Source organism: Pholcus phalangioides, unplaced genomic scaffold (genome assembly GCF_987345545.1).
Source record: "Pholcus phalangioides strain wild (caught in Gottingen) unplaced genomic scaffold, Ppha-v1.0 ptg000020l_1, whole genome shotgun sequence".
In the NCBI taxonomy this organism is placed as follows: Eukaryota; Metazoa; Arthropoda; class Arachnida; order Araneae; family Pholcidae; genus Pholcus; species Pholcus phalangioides.
Window position 1 is genome coordinate 1,631,033 of NW_028301613.1, and position 18,775 is coordinate 1,649,807.

Genomic DNA, 18,775 nt, shown 5'->3' on the forward strand with positions numbered 1-18,775 from the left:
ATAGAGAGATACTATTCACCCCTTTCCTCCTTTCGTTTTTTCTTAGGTGTCCTGTCGTCTGTTGTCGGTGCCGTGCGTAGGCGGCCAGCCAGTCCCCGATCAGGTAGGCTGTAGGGTTTTATTATCACACAAATTGATTATCAAAATTATAATTATTTATCAAAATAATTATTTTATAAATTGTAATTGATTATTATTATACGATTATTATATTACAGGTTATGGCTCAAATGTGAACTATTGAATGTTAATTATGCCTCCCCCCCCCCGTATGTGAGATTATTCTTATTAATATTTTAAACAATAGGTTGAAAAAAGACCCCCCGTGGAATTTAGAAAGGCCCCGTGAGAAATTCAGGCCCGGGGGCCCCTTAATTTCTCAGGAGAAAATATTCTTGGGAGCACTAGATATTCTTGCTTGAGATTCTAGCATTAAAATTAGGGGCCCCACGGCTCCCACATCATGCAGCAGGACCCCTGGGCTAGGAGCTTTGGAGGCACCCCCGAGGTTTGACATTTCACGGGTCCCTCTATAGGGATTTATAGTGTGAAAAGTACAACAACAACAACAAAATCACGAGAATCGTCACGGGCGTCCTACAACAGCAACACCGATGCCACTATTCGGACCAGACAAAACAATTTAAGTAGGGCCGCAATATGTTGAGCATTTGAATGCATCTGATTAATGCTATATATAGCTAAAGTGCATATAGCTAATTGCTAATCCCCCTTGTCTCAAATTACAGGTGAACCGTAGCTCCTAGAGCAGTGGTTCCCAACCTTTTTTTTAAGCCGCGCCCCACCGAAGCATCTCCGAAATGATGATGCCCCCCCCCCCCCAACCAGTGCCATAACTAGCCATTCCTTTGCTCTGTGCAAGAATTTGCATTTAGGCCCCTTCTGGTACATTCTTGGGCCCAGAATGGCTCATTCTGTTCCCCCTCCAAGTGGGCCCCGGTGTGGGTGCACGTGTTGCACCTGCCTAGTTACGGCACTGCCCCCACCCCGTCAGCATAACTCTTATCAGGTGGAGTACTCCCTCCAGGGAAACTGGCAATATTTCAATAACAACTTTTTCTGTTGTTGTTGCAGTTCGTCTCGTGTGAGTGAGTGACCGAGTGATTGAGAAAGTGAGAAAATGTGTGATCGAGTGAGTGAGTAAACGATTGAGAGAGAGAGAGAGAGAGAGAGCGATTGTATGCACTGACTGACTGTACATTCACTCACCTGTTCACTCACTTGCTGTTCACCCTAGCTCCTAGCTCCCTCGCTCATGAGTTCACTTGCTCACTCCCTCGCTCATTTGCTCACTTGCCCACTCGCCACTATGCCGATAAATTGTTTTGCAGTGAATTTTCTTAGCGGTGAATTGTCGTGTCGGTGAATTTTCACCCAGAGGTAAATCTTTTCTTCTTTGCTTAAATTGTGCGGCAGTTGATTGTTGGAGATGAATTTTCCACATACGAGGGTCCTTGGAGGGACTTCGGGGCGTTGGGGGGGAGGGGTGGGTTTCGTGAGCTTGGATGAGAAAACAATTAACCCATTGTTTTCACATTGCTATGTACAAAATATTATTTTGTAAAGAGGTCCGTGTGGCTTTCATTTTTCTTCATTTTATTCATTTTGGCAGACACTGTACGTGGAAACACAAAAAACATTAAGAACCCCCCCCCCCCCCCGGTCAAGCTCCTTCCGAGGAAGAGAGAAATAAAACAAAGAAGTAAATCAAGAAATTGTTTAAAAAGTACAAATTTCAACTGATATGAAAAATGGAAGGAATTCTGAAAAATTCCAAGTCTTAGAACGAATTCTCAAATTGCCCCACACCCCCCTTTGTGGGGCGAGGGCCCGACGTTGCGAATCATCTTCCTAGATGCATACTTCCAATTATAAAAAGTACCCGAATAACATGTAGAACTCAGATACGTCGTCAATGTTGCAAGGGGTTGCATCAGGCCCGTCGTTTCGGGGGGGGGGGGGGCATTGCCCCCCCCCCCTACTTCCGGCTTTTGAAAATACACTAAAAATGGTATATATATATACAAATATATATATATATATATATATATATACATACATTGTGAGTATATGTTTTTTGCTCCCCCCCCCCCGGAAAAAGTGGAAATGACGGCCCTCGGTTGCATATTTATCAAAATATGAAAATTTAACTTTTTTATACGGACACCCTGTGCTCAAAAACCCAATCGTTTCTAAGAGCAATATTCGGTGAGATTTTTAAATTGGGGGAGAAAAAAAACCCCGCTGGAAAAGGTGGGAAAGAACAGCATGAACGAGTGAAAGAAGCGTTTTCCGTTAGTGTGGCAACTATCGAGCTTATACTACTTAAGGCCCTATTGAAGAGGCTGTAATATTACTGGAGGGAGTATGAGGTCAGAGGTCTTCGCCTTGGCAGTGCTGAGAACGTTGTCCGCAACATCATTCGTCGGAAGATCACGTGACTCGGTGAAAACACTCACTCACACACACACACACACACACGCACACACACACAATTCCCCCCGTTATTTTCTAATGACATGAATAGGATTTTAAAACAATGAATGAAAAAAAAAATAATTTCAGCATCGCTGAGATAATTTCAAAATTAATGAAAGAGGTAATTTCAGCATTAATGAAAGATTATTTCAGAATTAAGGAAAGATAATTCCAAAATTAAGGAAAGTGATAATTCCAGCATTAATGAAAATGATAATTCCGGAATCAATGAAAGTAATAATTCCAAAATTAATGAAAGATAATTCCAGAATTAATGATAGTGATAATTGCAATTAATGAAAGATAATTCCAAAAATTAATGAAAGTGATAATTCCAGAATTAATGAAAGAAAAATTTTAGAATGAATGAAAGAAAAATTCAGTCATGAAAAAGTCAGAATTGAAAGAGTCAGTCAATGAAGAAGTCAGCAAAACACTAGAATTAATGAAAGAAAAAGTTTAGAATTAATGAAAGAAAAATTCCAGCATTAATGAAAATGGTAATTCCGGAATCAATGAAAGTAATAATTCCAAAATTAATGAAAGATAATTCCAGAATTAATGATAGTGATAATTGCAATTAATGAAAGATAATTCCAAAAATTAATGAAAGTGATAATTCCAGAATTAATGAAAGTGATAATTCCAGAATTAATGAAAGTGATAATTCCAGAATTAATGAAAGTGATAATTCCAGAATTAATGAAAGAAAAATTTTAGAATTAATGAAAGAAAAATTCTAGAATTAATGAAAGAAAAATTTTGGAATATTAGTGAAAGAGGAAATTTTTCAGCATTGATGAAAGTGATAATTCCAAAATTAATGGAAGAGATAATTCCAGTATTAATAAAAGAAATAATTTCAGCATTAATGAAGGAAACATATCCAAAATTGATGAAAGAAATTTTTTAGCATTAATGAAAGAAATGATTCTAGAGTATTAACGAAATAAATAATTTAATCTTTTTTCATCATTAGATGAGTCCTCTATCCTTTTTTTAAATCTTTAAAACGCAATATTTAGATACCGAACTGTACATTTCAATGGGGAAATTGCCAGGCACGAACAGTGTTATTCACCGAGTCACGTGATTCCCTTGCATTCGATGTCTCTACCGTCGCGGCGGCTGGATGCTTTCTCCAGTAATACAGTCGAATCCCGATATAACGAACTCCAAGAGACCGGAGAAAAATTCCACTTCGTTATAAAGGAATTTCCGATTTTTAACATGCGCAAAAAAAAAAGAAAAAATTTCGTTTTAGCAGAGAATTTGATTTTCAGGAAAAAAACACGATCTAGATCATAGTTTTCCAACCTTTTTTGTCCCATCGCCCCCTTCTTCAGCAAATTTTTTGTCCCATCGCCCCCTTCTTCAGCAAATTTTTTCTCCCATCGCCCCCCAACGCAATCTAACCCATAGGATCGTATGTTATACCCGCAGCTTCTACCGCCCCCCTGGAACATTCCATCGCCCCCACGGGGGCATTAACGCCCACGTTGGGAATCACTGATCTAGATCATAGTTTTCCAACCTTTTTTGGCCCATCGCCCCCTTCTTCATCAAATTTTTTCTCCCATCGCCCCCCAACGCAATCTAACCCATAGGATCCTATGTTATACCCGCAGCTTCTACCACCCCCCTGGAACATTCCATCGCCCCCAAGGCGCATTAACGCCCACGTTGTGAATCACTGAACTAGATCATAGTTTTCCAACCTTTTTTGGCCCATCGCCCCCTTCTTCAGCACATTTTTTCTCCCATCGCCCCCTTCTTCAGCAAATTTTTTCTCCCATCGCCCCCCAACGCAATCTAACCCATAGGATCGTATGTTATACCCGCAGCTTCTACCGCCCCCCTGGAACATTCCATCGCCCCCACGGGGGCATTAACGCCCACGTTGGGAATCACTGATCTAGATCATAGTTTTCCAACCTTTTTTGGCCCATCGCCCCCTTCTTCATCAAATTTTTTCTCCCATCGCCCCCCAACGCAATCTAACCCATAGGATCCTATGTTATACCCGCAGCTTCTACCGCCCCCCTGGAACATTCCATCGCCCCCAAGGCGCATTAACGCCCACGTTGTGAATCACTGAACTAGATCATAGTTTTCCAACCTTTTTTGGCCCATCGCCCCCCTTCTTCAGAAATTTTTCTCTCCCATCGCCCCCCCCAGCTCAATCTGACCCATAGGATCCTATGTTAAACCCGTAGCTTCTACCGACCCCCTGGAACAGTCCATCGCCCCCCCCCAGGGGGCGTTAACGCCCACGTTGGGAATCACTGATCTAGATAATAGAAAGAATGAAGTTGAATTTTCAGAATAACACAAAGCAACTCAAATCAATGTTTTGTTAGGTAAAGGTTGGAAAAAGATTTCGGCGTTGTCTGCGTTGAATGCATCGGCAGGATCATCTGATTTATCACTTCTTCAGGATTTCTCAGATTTGCCACAATCACTGAAACGTTTCTTTTTTTCGGTTCCATTCATGTTGCAGCGAAACAAAGCATCAAGCCGCTGTGGTGGTCGAGTGGTTATAGTGACGGACTCGCGATGCGAGGATCCGGGTTCGAACCCCGCAGTGGTGGTCGGCATGAAGTTGGTTTTCTGTGGTTCCCAACTTCAAGGCGCAAATGCGAGCCAATCTCCCCGTTAAAAAAGTCTCACCACAGAGAGCAACAGTCCTACAACGATAAATCATTCAATAATAACACTTCACTCATAGTTAGAAAAACTGGTGGCAGATGGCAGCACTACACATAACAAGCATTACAAAGAAACAACAAAAAACTTCACGCCAGGTTTCACTACACGTACACGCACATTCCCGCATGTACCGATTCGTTGGGGGGTTCCGTGGGGGGAGGGGGCGGGGTGCATGTGCGGTGTAGCATTCATTCATTCATTCAAACCGAGCACAACTCCGGTCTATCGCCATAGGCAATTTACTACCGATTGAGTTGCGCCGGAAGTATGAGTGTGTGTGTGTCCCCCCCCCCAAATACCCCGGGCCACGAAAGCGACTGTATGCATTCAACTGCCTGACACCTGGCCAGCCGTCACCCAGCCCTCAAAGTCCAGCCGCTCATCCGGCATGGTTTCAAGGGAGCTGTGTGGTGTAGCAGTAGTAGGTAGGGCCTCCAAAAAAATGGCTCGGGGATCCATGATGTTCTTAAGTCAGCCACCTCGTTGGGCAATTTGCCTGTTGTGGCGTTGTATTTGTATAAGCATTGCTTGGAGTTTTTGCCACCACTTATTCACTTGTCTTTTTTAAATGTCGAAGTTTTGTTAGGCAGAACAGTTGGAAAAAGATTCCTGCTTCATCTGCGTTGAAGGACAGTATGACTTCATCACTTTTGCTATTTTCCACCAGCTTTCCATTCATTCACTTTTTGAATTTGCTTCCCCGCAAAAATCTGCTTTGCTACCACACTATACCTTTCTTTGAAGAAATTCAGCCAGCCGACACTTGCTAGAAAGTTTTCGCATTTAAAGCACGTGCTAATTCCAAAGCTTTTTCTCGTATTAGTGGACCGGCGCATTTTTTGGGAACGAATGCCCTGAAACCAGGTAAAGACAGCTGCATCCACATCTTGTAAATTCGGAAGTTAGGGGGCCATTCAAGTATTACGTAAGCAAATTTTTAGCCATTTTTGAGCCGCCCCCCCCCCGCCAGCTAAAGTAAGCAAAACGCTGACCCCCCCCCCCCTTGTTAGCAAAATTTCGTCATCAGCTCTGCCCCCTCTGAATCCTAACGCATATTGGTGGGATCAGAGACGTACACGAAGAAGGGGGGGGGGCGCATAGGGGGCTCTCTCGTTCCCCTTTTCCAAGATCAAAAATTTAGTTTTTAATTTAAGCAAAAAAAAAATAATTTTTTTAAATTGAAATTTTGGAAGAAAATACCTTTATATGTTATTATAATCAATTTCTGTTAATTTCAATGTTATTTGAAGGCTATGAACTCAAAATTTATCTTTAAGAAATTCATTGCGACCCACCCTCTAAGTCATATAATGATAAATCGCATAAAGCCGATTGGCCCGCGGACCAAATATGGTCCTGGGGGTTATCTGATGCGGCATGCCCTCTCCAAACCTAATTTTGTAAACATGAACTAAGCGGCACATTTACAGATCGCTTAAGTGTCCCGCTGTATAATTCCAGAACATTTAAGTGGCCCGTGGCACATTTTCAGATCACTTAAATGACCCGAGACACAGTTCCAGAACACTTAAGCGATCCGTGACACATTTAGAGATCCCTTGAGTGACATGTGACGTAGTTTTAGAGCACTTAAGTGGCCCCCCAGTGCGGTTCTACATCACTCAAATTACCCGCGGCACATTCTCAGATTATTTAAGTGATGCGTGACACAGTTCTAGAGCACTTAAGCGGCCCGGACACATTTCCAGATCACTTGGATCCGTGAAACATTGAGATCACTAAAGTGGCTCTGTAGGGGTCGATGATGACGTAATACTTGAACGGCCCCTTAGATCTTTTTCCTAGGAGATCCTATAACTACTGTTTGAATTTGCAATTTCAATTTCGTTCGATTTTTTCAAAAAAACGTTGAAAAAGTAGATGGAGATAGACCCTTCTGTTTTTCGGACACTTGTTTTCGAGTTCGTTATAACGGATTTTTCATTTCGTTATACCGGAATTGCACAATACATTGCTGCTATGTAAATTGATTTGAAGGATTGGAAAAGTTTTCGTTACAACGAGATTTTCGCTATAACGGTATTCGTTATAACGGGATCTGACTGTATAAGCTCGATGGTAGCAACACTTTGTGCGACGTATGACGCCAGCCACTCTAAGAGTATAAAAAGCTATGTAATACTCACTCGCTTGCCTTTTTTACCTGATCAGATTTTTAGTTTACGCGCACGCAAGTTGCGTGTAGCAATTTTCGAAGTTTAAGCTGCTCTTTCCCAACCTCTCTTCGATTTTTTAATTCAAATATCTCAGCGAATATTCCACTCAGAAACGTAGTATTTTTTTTTTTTGTTTTCTTCAGGAGAGACAGGTCAACAACTTTCTTATTGGGTTTTTGAGCACAGGGTGTACGTATAAAAAGTTAGTTTTTTTATATATTGATGAATATCAATGACGTATCTGGGTTCTAATTGTGAGTATGCTTCTAGGACCAACGATTCGCCAGTATTTTCGGGAAACGGGAGTTAACCGCGCACCCTTTATATTCGGGTACTTTTTACTCCGGCTGAAATTGTTTTGAACTGAACTGAACTGAATAAAAACTGGATTTGGTGGTTCCTAAGAATTCTTAACTGCCACCTTAGAAAGTGCCATGAAACGGCTGTGAAGGAGAGATTTGTTGTGTTTAGAGAGTGTGTGTAAAGTTTGTGTGTGTAGAAGAAGAAAGGATAGAGGGGAAAATTTTAAAGTCAAAATCGGGAAAAAATTGTCCAATAGCGAGAGAGTTTTCCAATGTCACAATAAAACCTTCTTTGCACGAAGCACACCACAGTCCATACGGAGACAAGTTCCTCTTTAGCAACAAGCAAGTTCTTATACAATCTCTTTATGACAAGCCAAAGACCATTTACAGATCACCACCTACAGCAGATCAAGTTTCTTGTGGAACTATATGGGATAAAAAATTTATCTTCCGATATTAAACAAGATAACAAAAAACCCATTTTTTCTAAGATAGTAGGTAAGAAAAACCACTCATCTCTTAGAGCGCAAAAAGACCTTTATACTTCAATAATTAAGAGTCATTTATGTATCAATAAGAATTCAGGAACAAAACCCTGAAAAAACAAGCACTATGACCATTATCATCATGGCATAATTAAATATTTACAGGGGTATTACTAACAAGAAGATCCTATTTAATATTTCAATAATTTTATAACAATAATACGCACTAAATTAGCAAAAAGCATAAATATAAATGCTCAAGCCATACCATTTACAATCCAGTATTTACATGGGATTTTCCTCAAAATATTTACAAGAGATCTTATCCCGATCCAGTATTTACAAGGGATTAAAATCTCAACATCACTATATACATGGAATTATCCCAAAACCAGTATTTACACGGGATATAAACCCAAAATCCACTATTTACAAGGGGTCTTTATCCCAAAAAACAATCCAATTATGTGACCGAAGTCAACAATTTTTCAATAATATATCTTTCATTTTAACTTTTTTCAATTTAGTATAAGACAACACTCCAACTATTCCAACTATATCAGTTGCAAATAGCACCTTAGAATTTATAACACACTTCTGCCCAATCCAAAAAATCCAAAATTTTAATCCAAAGCAATTTTACTAACTGACCAAAATAAAGTCACAATTAAACCCAGCATATGATTTATAGTAAGGTGAGAAAATTTTTTACTAGCGTATAACAGCACACACATTTCAGTAATGATACTCACAAAAATTCTAGCTTCCATAATATCAGAGAAATAATTTACTATATTAGAAAAATCACTAGTTTCCAAATCATCCCAATTACTCACAATAGAGCCCACAAAGTAGACCGGAGGGATACTATATGCCTTACCAATACCTATTCCAGAGTCAGCTTCACCCTGAGTAAAGTATGTGCAGGAGCAACAAGAAAATAGCTCAACCATATATATCATCTTTTGCAAGATTAACTCAAGAAGTTTTTCAGAACCAATTGCTAAGTATTTCACATGAATCTCCAAGAGTTCATTTAAGCATCTGGCTACTTTACAATTTTCCACTAAGTTCAGGGGATTTTTAGGGGCTTCGAGCCAGATTTTTCCAAGAAAATCCAAAATTCTGGAAAAAACACCTTGTTTTGTCCAAGAGTACTTTTGAGCCAAAGGAACACATAATGCTAACTCATAAAGGTCCCTATCAAATACATGATTCCTGAAGGGGCAACTAAAAGCCATGATAATAATAATCACAGTACTTACCCAAAACAAGCCAGGAACCACCAAGAGAGAACCTATACACTATACGGTGACCGCTAGAAAATTCAGTAGAACACTATACGGCGACCGAAAGATGTTCGTAGTACTGCAGTTCTTTATACGACGAAAACGCAAGAAGCTACGCAATTTACAGCCTATTTGAACACGACCGTTACACATCCAAAAGATTGTAGCATATCTCGTAGACATACGGCCACAATAACATAACAGGAACTTAAGGAAGCAGTTACGATATCAAAAACTAATTAATTATGCTAATCACTTAATTAATTACGCAAAAACAGATCTTTTGACGAACGTAGTGACAACGCATACAAAAAGCGCCGAAGCCGAAATTGTTTTCTATGGCCGGCATCGCACTATAAAAGTTTGATAAAAGACATTTTACAAAACTCCAATAAGACTATCGGTTGCATTTGCGCGAATGTAACCGGTGCGATTATTGGTTGCATTTTTGAAGTTTTATAAAGGATCTTTTTCACAACCAATAAGCCCATTGGTTACTCGAATGTAACCGATCACACAGTTTATTGGTTGCATTTTTCAAGTTTAATGATAGAACTTTCATGAAACGTTTATGTTGTATTACCGGCCTCCGACAGACCAGACACGACCCTTTTGGGATTCCGGGCGATTGATTCTCGTCCGAGCCACGAGAGAGTAAGCACGCTCCGATGAGCTCCTGATATTATCACCATGTTAGGATAAACCAAAAATGCTAGAATAAACGGCATTACAACCACAATCCGTACTCAGTCGGATAATGCAATAGAAAGGCAGCAATGTTCCTTTAGTGTTAATGTAAATAAATTTTTATCGCAAATCACAGTCCGTACTCAGTCGGACTTAGCGGAAAAAACTAAACTTAACCAAAAATAATATTGCAACATGGCCCACAGAAAAACTTATGCACAACAACCAGTATGCTTCCTGCACGAGGCGATCCTTGAAGATGACAATGAGAACGAAGCATGGCACCAGCTGGCAATAAAGTACAGCAGAAGGAAGGTGAGAAACGCCGACCTAAACAGAGCCACTATAGCCTTTCTCGACTCAATTAAGGATCACTTCGACTGCTGGAACTTGTCTCACCCAAGAGTCAGACGCCCGGAGACAGAGGTGTACTACTGCACGGGGGACGAGTTCCTACGGAAGGCAATGGAAAACCACCAAAAGATAACGGACAGGCCAGATGACCCAGAGATACCACTCTTCAAGCAGCAGCTGAGATGGAATATCAGCCAAGCTTTCGTGGTAGGAAAGGACTGCTTCTTTGACGAAGACGAGAACGAGGGCATCTGGCTTGAATACTGCAAAGAAATCAACAACCACATATGGAAAAGAGCTAAAAAATGGGATGAAATCCCAATCCACATGAGGAAACGGATAGCAGCTGAACCTGGAGCCCAAAATAACAACGAAGAAGCTGGCCAGGTGATACAGCAAGTAACAGTCAAGTCTCTCCCGGGATATAAGCCTTTTACCCATGCGGGTTGGGTCGCGCTGGGGAGAGTCAGGGGTGCCGGGCCGAGAGAGCCAAGTTTTCTTCGGTCGGCTTTCCGAAGTGAAATTCCTTAGTCAGTGGACATTCAGTGGCATAATGCAGAGGTGTTCCTACCTTTCCGCATCTGCAGGCATCTGTGCGTCGAAGGTGAAACCGCTGTAGGTATGATGGGAATGGCCCGTGTTCCGTGAAGAACAGGGTCATTGCTCTTAACCCATCCTTGATCCTGGAGCCTCACCCTTGGAAGTACCTGGTAGATTTTTCGCCCTGTCTTAGTGTTGCGGTCCCACTGCATTTGCCACTGTCTTAGAAGTATTGCCGGCCTAGCTCGGGGGGGGGGGGGGGTTTGCAGATGCGAATCGGTTTACCCTACGGATAAATCTCCACACACTCACAAAGGAAATAATTTACATCTGAATTTAACACTTTTGGCCGGGATTACACTATAAAAGTCTGATAAAAGTCATTTTATAAAACTTAAAATACGCAACCAATAAGCGTACGGTTTTCATTCTAGCGAATGTAACCAAAACGCTTATTGGTTGGATTTTTCCTTTTATAGAAGAGTTTTTTGAAATTTTTTAAACTGTCATTCCAGCCTTACGTTTAATACAGTCGAATCCCGTTTAAACGAATAGCGATAGAGAGAGAGAGAAAATCTCATTTTATAACGAACACTTTTCAAATCCCCCAAATAAGTCTACATGTGAACAATGCAAAAAATCCTTTACAACGAAATTTCGTTATAACGAAGTGATTTCTTCGGTCTCTTGGAGTTTGTTATAACGGGATTAGACTGTGTAAAGTAAAAAAAAAACACACCTAATTTTCCACACACACCGAACCACACCACACCGAACATTCACCACAGGGCATTAATAAAAACAGAAACAGATTTTTATAACGATAACACTGTGTGTTCAACACTGATTATGTTCTCAAAGATAGGTATTTCAGTGATTTCGGAGTCATTTTTGGGGGCTGCTGCTGATTCTGAATCTGTCATTGGTTTTGTCAGATTGGCTCCAGTTTTCGAGATAAAGCGAAAATTAAATTTCGATGATAATACCATGAGTAGCAGCATACAAATCACATTGGAACTGTTAGCGCCGCCTTCACGCACGGGGCTCCGGGGGCCTCAAAAAAAGAGGGGGGGGGGGCCCTCAGAAAAATGAGAAGTAGTTGAATTTTTAGATAATTTTCCAGGCAGGGCCTTATAAAAATCACTTAGCCCATTGACCCAATGAAGCTCTTAAGACGGCACTGGGAACTGCGTTATAAAGTAAGTAATTTGGTATTTCAGTGATTTTAGAGTCATTTTAGGATGCCGAATCTAGCACTAGTTTTGCCGAATTGGTTCTACTTTTTGTGCTAATGTATACTCTGAACAACGTATGCTGCATATTTATTTACCATTGAAATTAAATTTTCACTTTATCTCAAAAACTAGAGTCGATTTGTGAAAACCAATGACAGATTCTGAATCAGCGCCCCCAAAAATGACTCTAAAAGCCCCGTTCACATGTGCAATAAAACATCCCGGGAAGTTCCCGGTAACGGGCGGATGGGAATCGGCTAAATATTCTATTCTGGTCTGATCTGGTCCCGGTAACGGGGATTTTCGCTACAAACCATTCACATGACGTTTAGTTTATGCCGGTAATCCCTCCTTCTTCTTTCCGGAAGTCGTCACTGGTTACGTGGGTTTAAAGGAAGTGGTTGATTCAAGATGGCTGACGAAGGAGCTTACAGTAGTTTTCGCGGCGCAAAGGATTATGTGAGAGAAGGTCGGTGTCGACCAAAGCGTATTAAAGACGATTTGGTGTCGACCACCAATCCACCCTAAGAAAGATGGGCTTTTTTAAAGAGCTTTTAGCCACGTTCACATGTGCAAGCTTGGGGGTCGCTTTGGTGATATACCGACATGACATCTTTTTTACCCTCGTAGGAAAGAAAAAGGTAGGAGAGAAGCTCATCAAAAAAAGCCCATCTTTCTTGGCGTGGATTGGTGGCCGACACCGACCTTCTCTCCCATAATCCTTGGCGCCACGAAAACTACTGTAAGCTCTTTCGTCAGCCATCTTGAATCAACCACTTCCGTTAAACCCACGTAACCAGTGACGACTTCCGGAAAGAAGAGGGGAGGGGATTACCGGCATTGGCTTGCCGCTGTGGTGGTCGAGTGGTTATAGTGCCGGACTCGTGATGCGAGGATCCGGGTTCGAACCCCACAGTGGTGGTCGGCTGAAGTTGGTTTTCTGTGGTTCCCAACTTCAAGGCGCAAATGCGAGCCGATCTCCCCGTTAAAAAGTCTCGCCACAGAGAGCAACAGTCCTACAACGATAAATCGTTCAATCATAACACTTCACTCATAGTTAGAAAAACTGGGGGCAGATGACAGCACTACACATAACAAGCATTACACAGAAACAAACTTTACGTCAGGTTGCACTACACGTACACGCACATTCCCGCATGTACCGATTCGTTGGGGGTTCATTGGGGGGTTTCGCGGGGGGGGGGTGCATGTGTGGTGTAGCAGTAGTAGGTAGGGCCTCCAAAAAATAGCTCGGGGATACATGATATTCTTAAGTCAGCCACCTCGTTGGGCAATTTGCCTGTTGTGGCGTTGTATTTGTATTTGTATAAACTAAACGTCATGTGAATGGTTTCTAGCGAAAATCTCCCCGTTACCGGGAACTTTCCGGGATGTTTTATTGCACATGTGTGAACGGGGCTTTTCTCCCATCTTTTTTTTCCTACGAGGGGAAAACAGTTGCCATGCCGGTAATTATCACCAAAGCGACCCCCCAACCTTGCACATGTGAACGGGGCTTAAGGTTCACTTAAACTCAACTTAAAAGGTTCACACAAAGGATTTCCACGTCCCTTTTCACACGAGCGCATATTTGCGGGCGTTTCGCCCACATCTTTAGACTCATTTTGTTTTCACCCAGTGAACGCTGTACGTGGATAGCGTGTGTTGTTTTTAATATTTTTTAAGTTTTATTTTATTATTTGAGAATGAAATTGTGAAGTATGGACAAAAGGAAGGTTTCACCTGTACTAAAAACATTCTTAAAATATTTTAATATAAACTGCTGGTGGGCATTACACATGCTAATGTTTTTCACTAAAATGCTATTTTCACAAAACTAAGTTTTTTGTTAGATACAAATACAACGCCACAACAGGCAAATTGCCCAACGAGGTGGCTGACTTAAGAACATCATGGATCCCCGAGCCCCTACCTACTACTGCTACACCACACATGCACCCCGCCCACACCCCCCTCCCCCGCGGAACCCCCAACGAATCGGTACATGCGGGAATGTGCGTGTACGTGTAGTGAAAACTGACGTGAAGTTTTTTGTTGTTTCTTTGTAATGCTTGTTATGTGTAGTGCTGCCATCTGCCACCAGTTTTTCTAACTATGAGTGAAGTGTTATGATTGAATGATTTATCGTTGTAGGACTGTTGCTCTCTTTGGCGAGACTTTTTTAACGGGGAGATTGGCTCGCATTTGCGCCTTGAAGTTGGGAACCACAGAAAACCAACTTCAGCCGACAACCAATGTGGGGTTCGAACCCGGATCCTCGCATCGCGGGATCCCGGAATCCCGGAGTCCGTCACTTTTTTTTCAAATATCACTCATTCAAATATCTTGAGACCCTGTGTGTGTCTCTGAACACTATGGTGTTACATACCGTAAACTGGGGTGACTTTGTGCCAAGGTTCCGACCACGTGCCATTCACGGATTTTAGGACGGCGAAAGCGCTTCCTGGGATCGTATGGATGAGAACTGTCGGCTTGAAGATTTTTCATTCAGGAGCTGTAGGTGACTCACCGACAGCATTCATTGCATCATCTGCTGCTGTCAGCTGTTGTCTAGAGAATTTTTTAGGTTATATTGTGATTTACACGAAATTTTTCAAGTGCGTGTAAACCTCTCCTGGTGCAGACAGTGTGTGTTGTGTGCAGGGGCGTAGCCAGAAATTTCGTTCGTGGGGAGGGGGGGACCACTTTCATTTCGGGGGGGGGAACCAAAGTGACAGAACAATGGATTTGGCCATCTTTTTCCCTTTTTTCGGTCATTTTCTCACATTTCGGGGGGGGGGTAGGTTCGCAAGTACGTGGGGAAGCTGGGTAGTCGACTCTACCACAATTACTGAAATGAAATCCTCGAAGAGGCTCTTAGTCCGGGATTACACTATAAAAGTTTTATAAAAGTTTTATAAAAGTTCGTTTATAAAACTTGAAAAATGCAACCAATAGGCGGATCAGTTAAGTTCGCTCGAATGTAACAGATGTGTTTATTGTTTTCATTTTTCAAGTTTTATAAAGTAATTTTTATCAAAGTTTTATAGTGTAATACCGGCCTTAGGCAGGAATTACACTATAAAAGATTGATAAGAGTTCTTTTATAAAACTTTAAAAAATGCAGCCAATAAGACTATCGGCTGCATTTGCGCGAATATAACCGGTACGATTATTGGTTGCATTTTTCGTTTCATAAAATAACTTTTATCAAACTTTTATAGTGTAATCCCGGCGTTATAGTGTATTAAGAAACAAACACATTTTTTATCATATTAGGGATGCGTGTGTAAGGAATGCCCATGAAGAAAGTTGGCAAATTTTATTCGTTGCCTGTGGCCCAGCTGACGAATGTACACTGCTTAAAACAATTAGGGGAGCACATGGTTTTAACAAAATTATGCAAAGATGTATACCGATAAGTAACATAAAATAAATCATCCATAATTTAAAGCCTAGCAGGAAACTGAAGAAGAAAACTTCATTTGCAAATTCATGACGTCAAAAACCAGAAAAAGGAGATAAGGGCAGAAATCGGGATGTTGCAGAAACGTCTGTTTTACTGCCGTAACTGTGAAATTCGATTGCACAGTATTTTTTTTTTTTTGAGACAAGGTGACTTGAGGATGTCTCAACAACGTGATTTACCGGAATCCATGGCATGGCGTGTTATAGGCAGACTGGAATCCGGGCAAACACAACGTAGTGTCGCGGACGCTGTTGGAGTCGCCAGAAGTGTTGTTGCAAGGCTGTGGAATCGATTCCAAGAAACAGGAAATGTTAGACGTCGACCAGGGCAAGGTCGGCCACGCGCCACTACAGCAACTGATGACCGGTATGTACAGTTAACAGCCCGTCGAAACAGAACAGAGAATGCTACGCAGCTGCAAAGACGGTTGCTCTTGGCAACAGGACGAAGGGTGTCCAGCCAAACAGTACGTAATCGGCTTGATGAGGGAGGGCTCTATGCACGTAGGCCAATGGTGTGCATTCAATTGACCCCACGACACCGTGCGGCCCGAAGAAGATGGGCTGCTGAACATCGAGATTGGGAGCAACATGATTGGAGCCAAGTGCTGTTTACAGACGAGTCCCGATTCAGTCTGGAGTGTGACACCCGACGTGTTCTGGTATGGAGGGACAGGGGCACTCGAAATAACCCCGCATTCGTTCGTGAAAGGTCACAATACAGACGAGCTGGTTGGATGGTATGGGGTGGAATCAGCATAGGCGGACGTACGGACCTGCATATCATTCGGAATGGCAGGTTTGCAGACGAGATACTGCGACCTCATGTCATCCCTTACGCTGGAGCCATTGGAGATTCCTTTGTTTTCCAGGATGATAATGCCCGACCGCATAGAGCTCGTCTGGTGGAGAACATGAAACAATACAGCGTATGGAATGGCCAGCGTGCTCTCCTGGCCTGAATCCAATCGAGCATGTTTGGGACATGCTCGGACGACGCATTGCTGCGCGTCCAAGGCCGCCTGTTACTGTCCGAGACTTGCAGATTGCACTTCTTGAGGAGTGGAACAGTATTCCCCAAAGTCTGATCGATAACCTCATCGCATCCATGGCAAACAGGTGTGCAGCAGTCTTAGCTGTTCGAGGAGACCACACGCCCTATTAAAACTCATGCATCATGTCTAAACAGTACTTTTTTTTATCGTTTACATGTAACCAAATTGTTGCCCTAAATCATCTTTTCATCTTTTTTCCATATTTTCAAAGAATTAAAGCTTAATTCCAAATTTTTTTACGTCTTTTTTGTGTATTGCGCATTGATACGCGTGTACTATCCACCATTGTATGCCGATACGTGGCTGTCTCGCACGGTTTTCTTCACTTTTTTGCTTGCTCCCCTAATTGTTTTGAGCAGTGTATTTGGTATCCGAGGTGCCGAATCCTAATAAAAACCAAAAAAAAAACCTTGACAGATTGGCAGGGACAACAACTTTGTAGTGATTTCGAAGAAATTAATGTTACATTTTATAGTGTGCTATTATTTAAGAAGAGCCTTATATTTTCGAGGTCTTTTTCATTTTTGTTAATGTTTCAGGGAATTAAAATTTTCCAAAAAAAAAAAACCTTCTTTTTACTTAAAAATGTCAATAAACTTTTCTTTTTAGGTTTCATGGGATTATTTTATTTAAAAATTCAAAAAAAATGACCTAATTTTGGGCAGAAATAATTTTCCCAAAGGGTTCGCAAGTAAATTTAACAACAGGAGTTCAATGAAAATGTGTGTGTGACAGGCGAGAAAAAGTGATGGCAACCCCCGGGGGTGACTATGTGGCCACGCGAGAAAAAAATTCGTTGTCATTTGCTTGTAGTCATAATTCTTTTTTAAAACCAGAAATCGAAAGCTGACATGTGAGGCTACCTTTAGTAAAATCCCCATCAGCCTAGGGCAAAGCATAAGGGAAGAAGATATCAAGGAGAAAAGCCTCAAAAAAAGCGGCACAAAGTCACCCCAGTTTACGGTACTTTAACGTGAGCTTTTAGGATTTTAATTGATGGCTATTTTTCTTTATTGAATTTTAACTTTAACACAACATGCAAATTCTACAAAAATCACCAAAATTTAACCCATATTTTGTGCCATAAAACTTTTTATAAAATAATTTTAATTAAAAAATCCCCATGTTAAAGTATGTAACATGTCGGCAGTCAATGTAGCTATATATATATATCCTTTATCTCAGAAGGAAACGGAGGGATAGACGTATGTGGTACATTATATTAATGAACAGGGACCTTCATATGGTGTTTTTAAGGGTATTTATGGCAAATAATTAAAAAAATTCCGTGCAAAATTCATCTTTAAAAAGTAGCCAAAGATGCGGACGAGTTCCACCCGGACCCGCGTCGTGTGAATAGCTCCATATAACCTAATGTGCAAAACCGGATGCGGAGCCTTGACACATGTGGACGCCATAAGGACCCGCACGAACACTTCCACGTTGCGGGCGCATTCCGCATCGTCTGAAAGGCTCCGTATGTACCAATAGTTAAAACTTCTTCCGGACCCGCGTCCGCATTCGCTCCGTGTGAATGGGCCCCAAGATCGCAATTTCCCGCTTTTTCCTTGATGAGATATGGTGAACCCCCTAAGGGTAATTCAAGTAATTACGTCAGCATCGAGAGGGAAGGGAAGGGGTTTCGGATTTGCTGACTTTTGATGACAACGGGGGGGGGGGGATTTGAAGGTTGCTTAATACGTCATCAACCACCCCTTTTTGGAGATATGAAATATTCTAAGCTGCTGACGAAATTTTGCTGGCAGGGGGGGGGGGGTCAGTGTTTTGCTGACTTTTGCTGACAAGGGGGAGGGTAAAAAATGGCTGAAAATCTGCTTACGTAATACTTGAATGACCCCTAAGTATGAAGGTATAGTTTTTATATAGCCGCATACGGAGAATCAACTGCAACAATCGAATAATATTGCATTCAGTAAGAATCGAATTATGAAGTCTGCCTGTGGACCCCCCT

General features: G+C 41.6%; 1 protein-coding gene across 1 annotated transcript in view; it reads left to right on the forward strand.

Moving 5' to 3' along the window:
- The window catches only part of LOC149070734 (uncharacterized), an 82,773-nt gene continuing 63,998 nt past the window's right edge, over nt 1-18,775 (forward strand). Inside the window, exon 1 of the mRNA XM_089248504.1 lies at nt 1-103. The gene's annotated coding sequence lies outside the window, so the exon portion shown is untranslated. The remainder of the gene's footprint in view (nt 104-18,775) is intronic.